We start from the raw sequence: 8,363 nt of genomic DNA on the forward strand, positions 1-8,363 counted from the left end.
CGTGCCTTTATCGGCACTTTAGTTTCCGTTTTGATTTTGACTTGACTTGAATTGCTTGACGAACAGTCGTGCCTTTAACGACACTTTAGCTTTAGTTTTAATTTTAATTCAGTGTAAATTAGACAAGTAAGTGACCTTTTACCCTCTCCTTCTTGTAGTGTAAATGTTGTTTTGTCTCAAGGGAAAATGGGTCAGACACAAAGTAAGCCCACTCCGCTAAGGACTATGCTAAAAATTTTCAAGAAAAGATTTGATAAAGACTATAAAGTTACTATGACACCAAAAAAAAACTTAGAACTTTGTGTAAGATAAATTGGCCAGCATTAGGAGCAGGTTAGCAGTCAGAAAGAAGCCTAGATATGTCTCTTGTTTCAAAGGCATGGCACAAAGTAACTAGAAAGCCAGGACACATAGACCAGTTCCAGTATATAGACACTTAGTTACAGTTAGTACTAGACCCCCCACAGTGGCTAAGAAGGCAGGCAGCAGCAGTGCTAGTAGTATAGAGACAGATAGCCAAGGAAAGATCCGACTCCACCTGACGAAATAAATCAATTCCTAAAGTTCTGTCTGACCCAACACCAGAAGACCCATGGCAGGAGATGGCACCAGTGATCTCGGTGGTGCCTTCTCCTCGCCAGAGAGCGAGCCTCCCCACTCCTGAGACCACAGCATTTGCATCTCTGCAAGATGCACACACCTCTAGGCCACCCGAGGTAGACAAGAGAGGATGTGAAGCCTCAGAAGAAACCCCTCCCTCGGCAGCTCATTTATGACCCTCATAATGATGATGATGATAATAATAATAATAATAATAATAATAATATCAACCTCTAACCTAAACTACTTGTGTCATCTGTAAATTCCAGACATTGTATAAGAAAGCACTGGAAAACTTTCTGTTCTGTTAGCTGATGCATGTAGCCTCCAGTCATGTTCTCCATGCTTGCCTGATCTATCATGACCCTTTCACGTGGACCCTTTAGAGTTGTAAACCCTTAAAAGGGCCAGTAACTTCTTTTTTGAGGAGCTCGGCTCTTAAGACATAAGTCTGCCAAAGCTCCTGGCCAATAAAGCCTCCTTACTTCTTTAACCCGGTGTCTGAAGAGTTTTGTCTGCGGTTTGTCCTGCTACATTACAACTTCTGTAGTTTCTGGATTTTTAAAATGTTTACATTTTTGTTACATCTGGAATTTATTTCATGTATGGTATGAAATAGGTAGAAGGTCCAGTGGATAAGGGTCCAACTATATATTTTTTTCTGATGACTACTCAGTATTGAATAATCTATCTTTCTTCCAGGTACATGAAATGTCACTGTATTAGTCCGTTCTCACACTGCTATGAAGAAATACCCAAGATTGGGTCATTTATAAAGGAAAGAGGTTCAGTTGACTCTGCAGTGCTGGGAAGGCCTCAGGAAACTTACAATCATGGCAGAAGGGAAAGCAAACACATCCTTCTTCGCATGGCAGCAGCAAGGAGGAGTGCAGTGTGAAGGAGGGGAAAGCCCCTTATAAAACCATCAGATCTCATGAGAACTCACTATCATGAGAACAGCATGGAGGTAACCGGCCCCATGATTCAATTACCTCCCACCAGGTCCCTCCCACGACACATGGGAATTATGTGAACTACACTTAAAGATGAGATTTGGGTGGGAACACAGCCAAATCATATCATCACTTATGTTAGTAAATTCTCACTTGTGTTTGGTTCTCTTTCTGGTCTCTATTCTCTTTCAATGACTACTCTGCTAGTGGCAGAGTGGTCATTCCCTAAAAGCCTCAGAAAAAGCTAACCCTTCCAACACCTTGATTTAGGACTTCTGGCTTCCAGAACTGTGAGATAATACATTTCTATCTTTTAAACAACTCAGTCTATGGTACTTTATTATGGCAGCCCTAGCAAACAAGCACACCTTCTTTTGTTACTTTAAATGTGTAATTTTTTTTTGAGACATAGTCTTACTCTGTCACCCAGGCTGGAGTGCAATGGTGCAACCATGGCTCACTGCAGCCTTAACTTCCCAGGTTCAAGCAATCCTCCCACCTCAGCCTCCTGAGTAGCTAGGACTACAGGTGCATACCACCAGGCCTGGCTAACTTTTCTATTTTTCATAGAGATGGGGTCTCATTATGTTATCCAATCTGGTCTTGAACTCTTGGCCTCCCACCTTGGCCTCCCAAATTGCTGGGATTACAGGTGTGAGCCACCACACCCAGCCTATACTAAACAATCTATGTCTAATAACTTCAGTATCTAATAACAACAGTTTGACTGTTGTTTCTTATGAGTCTTGCTAATAGTGTTTTGTGTCTTGTTTTCTTGTGTGCGCTATGATTTTTTTCCACTGTGGGTTCCTATATTTTGAAATTTTATCTGTGGGTTGAAAGGTGGCTTACACCAAAAGTAGATTTATGTTTACTTCTCTCAGGCATCTTGGGTCACTACAACCTGGGACCATTTCAAGTAAATCCTTGAGGTGTTTTGCTGATACACTGGAGATGTGACTTCAGGCTGCGAAGAAGCATGACGGCAGCTATTCCTCTGGCTCAAGGCTTTTGTACTTGCTATTCCCTCTGCCTGGCATGCCCTACTTCAAATCCTCCCTCACTTCCTTCGGATCTCTGCTCAAATGGCACCCTATCATTGAGACCTTCCCTACCCACCCCATATCCACAAGTGATTCCTTGTTCTCCTATCTTGATTTACTTTCATCCATACCATCATCAGAGGATGAATACTTATACACACAGACACACACACGCACACAACAAAAACGTATAACTATCTATATATCACCTTTTTATTACCTATGTCCCCACAAAGCAGGAGCTATTTTTTCTGCTTTGTTCACTGTAGAATACTCAAAATAGGCTGGGCGCGGTGGCCCATGTCTGTAATCCCAGCACTTTGGGAGGCAGAGGTGGGCGGATCATGAGGTCAGGAGATCGAGACCATCCTGGCCAACATGGTGAAACCCCCGTCTCTACTAAAATACAAAAAAATTTACCAGGCATGGTGGCGTGCATCCGTAGTCCCAGCTACGCCAGAGGCTGAGGCAGGAGAATCGCTTGAACCCGGAAGGCAGAGGTTGTGATGAGCCGAGATCTTTCCAGCCTGGCAACAGAGCGAGAATCCATCTTAAAAACAAACAAACAAACAAACAAAAAACAAAAACAAAAACAAAACACAAACAAACTTCAAAATAGTGTCTGCCATGCAGTACATGCTCAGCAAAGGTTTGCTGAACATGAAAAAACAACATCTGGCTGGGTGCAGTGGCTCACACCTGTAATCCCAACACTTTGAGAGGCCGAGGCGGGCGGATCACGAGGTCAGGAGATCGAGACCATCCTGACTAACATGGTGAAATCCCGTCTCTACTAAAAATACAAAAAGAAATTAGCCAGGTGTGGTGGCGGGCACCTGTAGTCTCAGCTACTCAGGAGGCTGAGGCAGGAGTATGGCGTGAACCCAAGACGCAGACCTTGCAGTGAGCCAAGATCGTGCCACTGCACTCCAGCCTAGGCGACAGAGCGAGACTCCATCTCAAAAACAAAAAAGCAAACAAAAAAACAATGCCCATCCACACCATGGGAGATTTTTAGGAAATTCTTCACTGTTCCTGTGGTTTGCTGCAAAGCACTGACTTCACAGGAAATCAGACAGCAGAAGCTCAGCCACAGCAACCTCAACAAAACAGACACTCCACTGTCTGAGTCTACTCAGGCTGCTATAACAAAGATACCATAAACTGGGCAACTTATAAACAACAGAAATTTCTTTATTACAACTCTAGAGGCTGACAAGTCCAACATCAAAGTGCCAGCACATTTGGTGTCTGGTGAGGGCCCATTTATCATTGATGGCATCTCCTTGCTGTATCCTCACATGGTGGAAGAGGCAAACGAGCTCCGTCAGGCTTCTATTATTAGGTCACTAATCTCATTCATGAGGGCAGAACCCATGAGATCAAATCACCTCCCAAAGGCCCCACCTTCTAATATCATCACTTTGGTAATTAGGTTTCAGAATATGAATTTGGGGAGTACACAAACGCATCCACTATTGCTACCCCTTCACTTGGAAAGTATCTGCCAAACCAAGATTACTGAAGTTGCAATTCTCAAGAACATGGACTGCTCAAAGTGAGTAAAGACTGTTGACATAAATCTGGGAACAAAAATGGCTTCAATTTCAGTGAAAGAATGAGCTTGAAATAAAACCACCTCTGCCCGACCTAATAGACATCTACAGAACTCTCCACCCCAAATCAACAGAATATACATTCTTTTCAGCGCCACATAGCACTTATTCCAAAATTGACCACATAGTTGGAAGTAAAGCACTCTTCAGCAAATTTAAAAGAACAGAAATTATAACAAACTGTCTCTCAGACCACAGTGCAATCAAACTAGAGCTCAGGACTAAGAAACTCACTCAAAACCGCTCAACTACATGGAAACTGAACAACCTGCTCCTGAATGACTACTGGGTACATAACAAAATGAAGGCAGAAATAAAGATGTTCTTTGAATCCAATGAGAACAAAGATACAACATACCAGAATCTCTGGGACACATTTAAAGCAGTGTGTAGAGGGAAATTTATAGCACTAAATGCCCACAAGAGAAAGCAAGAAAGATCTAAAATTGACACCCTAACATCACAACTAAAAGAACGAGAGAAGCAAGAGCAAACACATTCAAAAGCTAGCAGAAGGCAAGAAATAACTAAGATCAGAGCAGAACTGAAGGAGATAGGGACGCAAAAAAAACCTTCAAAAAATCAATGAATCCAGGACCTGGTTTTTTGAAAAGATCAACAAAATTGATAGACCGCAAGACTAACAAAGAAGAAAAGAGAGAAGAATCAAATAGACACAATAAAAAATGATAAAGGGGATATCACCACCAACTACACAGAAATACAAACTACCATCAGAGAATACTATAAACACCTCTATGCAAATAAACCAGAAAATCTAGTAGAAATGGATAAATTCCTGGACACATACACTCTCCCAAGACTAAACCAGGAAGAAGTTGAATCCCTGAATAGACCAATAACAGGCTCTGAAATTGAGGCAATAATTAATAGCCTAGCAACCAAAAAAAGTCCAGGACCAGACGGATTCACAGCTGAATTCTACCAGAGGTACAAGGAGGAGCTGGTACCATTCCTTCTGAAACCATTCCAATCAATAGAAAAAGAGGGAATCCTCCCTAACTCATTTTATGAGGCCAGCATCATCCTGATACCAAAGCCCGGCAGAGATACAACAAAAAAAGAGAATTTTAGACCAATATCCCTGATGAACATCGATGCAAAAATCCTCAGTAAAATACTGGCAAACCGAATCCAGCAGCACATCAAAAAGCTTATCCACCATGGTCAAGTGAGCTTCATCCCTGGGATACAAGGCTGGTTCAACATATGCAAATCAATAAACGTAATCCATCATATAAACAGAACCAAAGACAAAAACCACATGATTATCTCCATAGATGCAGAAAAGGCCTTTGACAAAATTCAACAGCCTTTCATGCTAAAAACTCTCAATAAATTCGGTATTGATGGAACGTATCTCAAAATAATAAGTGCTATTTATGACAAACCCACAGCCAATATCATACTGAATGGGCAAAACCTGGAAGCATTCCCTTTGAAAACTGGCACAAAACAGGGATGCTCTCTTTCGCCATTCCTATTCAACATAGTGTTGGAAGTTCTGGCTAGGGCAATCAGGCAAGAGAAAGAAATCAAGGGTATTCAGTTAGGAAAAGAAGAAGTCAAATTGTCCCTGTTTGCAGATGACATGATTGTATATTTAGAAAACCCCATCATCTCAGCCCAAAATCTCCTTAAGCTGATAAGCAACTTCAGCAAAGTCTCAGGATACAAAATCAATGTGCAAAAATTACAAGCATGTTTATACACCAATAACTGACAAACGGCCAAATCATGAGTGAACTCCCACTCACAATTGCTTCAAAGAGAATAAAATACCTAGGAATCCAGCTTACAAGGGACGTAAAGGACCTCTTCAAGGAGAACTACAAACCACTGCTCAGTGAAATAAAAGAGGACACACAAATGGAAGAACATTCCATGCTCATGTTTAGGAAGAATCAATATCGTGAAAATGGCCATACTGCCTAAGGTAATTTATAGATTCAATGCCATCTCCATTAAGCTACCAATGACTTTCTTCACAGAATTGGAAAAAGCTACTTTAAAGTTCATATGGAACCAAAAAAGAGCCCGCATTGCCATGACAATCCTAAGCCAAAAGAACAAAGCTGGAGGCATCACACTACCTGACTTCAAACTATACTACAAGGCTACTGTAACCAAAACAGCATGGTACTGGTACCAAAGCAGAGATACAGACCAATGGAACAGAATAGAGCCCTCAGAAATAATACCACGCATGTACAACCATCTGATCTTTGACAAACCTGACAAAAACAAGAAATGGGGAAAGGATTCCCTATTTAATAAATGGTGCTGGGAAAATTTGCCATATGTAGAAAGCTGAAACTGGATCCCTTCCTTACACCTTATATGAAAATTAATTCAAGATGGATTAAAGACTTAAATGTTAGACCTAAAACCATAAAAACCCTAGAAAAAAACCTAGGCAATACCATTCAGGACATAGGCATGGGCAAGGACTTCTTGTCTAAAACACCAAAAGCAACGGCAACAAAAGCCAAAATTGACAAATGGGATCTAATTAAACTAAAGAGCTTCTGTACAGCAAAAGAAACTACCATCAGAGTGAACAGGCAACCTACAGAATGGGAGAAAATTTTTGCAATCTACTCATCTGACAAAGGGCTAATATCCAGAATCTACAAAGAACTCAAACAAATTTACAAGAAAAAAACAACCCCATCAAAAAGTGGGTGAAGGATATGAACAGACACTTCTTAAAAGAAGACATTTATGCAGCCAACAGACACATGCAAAAATGCTCATCATCACTGGCCATCAGAGAAATGCCACAATGAGATACCATCTCACAGCAGTTAGAATGGCAATCATTAAAAAGTCAGGAAACAACAGGTGCTGGAGAGGATGTGGAGAAATAGGAACACTTTTACACTGTTGGTGGGATTGTAAACTAGTTCAACCATTGTTGAAGACAGTGTGGCAATTCCTCAAGGATCTAGAACTAGAAATACCATTTGACCCAGCCATCCCATTACTGGGTATATACCCAAAGGATTATAAATCATGCTGCTATAAAGACACATGCATACATATGTTTATTGCAACACTATTCACAACAGCAAAGACTTGGAACCAACCCCAATGTCCATCAATGATAGACTGGATTAAGAAAATGTGGCACATACACACCATGGAATACTATGCAGCCATAAAAAAAGATGAGTTCATGTCCTTTGTAGGGACATGGATGCAGCTGGAAACCATCATTCTCAGCAAACTATTGCAAGAACAGAAAACCAAACACCACATGTTCTCATTCATAGGTGAGAATTGAATGATGAGAACACTTGGACACAGGAAGGGGCACACCACACACTGGGGCCTGTTGTGGGGTGGGGGGAGGGGGGAGAGGGGAGGGATAGCATTAGGAGATATACCTAATGTAAATGACGAGTTAATGGGTGCAGCACACCAACATGGCACATGTGTACATATGTAACAAACCTGCACGTTGTGCACATGTACCCTAGAACTTAAAGTATATAAAAAAAAAAACCCACCTCTGCCCAAGGGACAGTGCTATGGTTTGAATGTGTCCCTTCCAAATTTCAGATGTTGCCAATGTGCTAGTATTAAGATGTGGGGTCTTTAAGAGGTGGTTAGGTCACAAGGGCTGCTCCCTCATTAATGGATTAATGCCCTTTTAAAAGAAGATTCAGGAAGTGTTCAGTTAGCTCATTAGCTTATTAGCTTGCCCTTCTGCCTTCTGCTATGTGAGGACATGGCAAGAAGGCCCTCACCATTCCAAATACTAGTGTCTTGATCTTGGACTTCCTAGCCTCCAGAATAGTAAGAAATAAACTTCTATGCTTCATAAATTACCAGTCTCAGGTATTCTGTTGTAGAGGTACAAAGTGAACTGAGATAAACGATAAGGGAATCATCCATCTAAAATCTTGGCACTAAGTGGAAAGGTAAAAACGTCCTCTGAACATTTATAGCCACTGGCCTGCCATCATGCTTCTTTGCAGCTTAAACTCTCACCTTCCAGGTATTATGGACTATCAAGATTAAGAATATCAGGATTATCCTTAGCTTCCTGAAAACCCTTTGGGAGACTCCCTCCCTTTGTTACACCCTGGAACAAAAGTAACACATCTAAAACGGTACAAATGAAA

The sequence above is a fragment of the Macaca fascicularis genome, chromosome X, assembly GCF_037993035.2.
Source record: "Macaca fascicularis isolate 582-1 chromosome X, T2T-MFA8v1.1".
Lineage (NCBI taxonomy): Eukaryota > Metazoa > Chordata > Mammalia > Primates > Cercopithecidae > Macaca > Macaca fascicularis.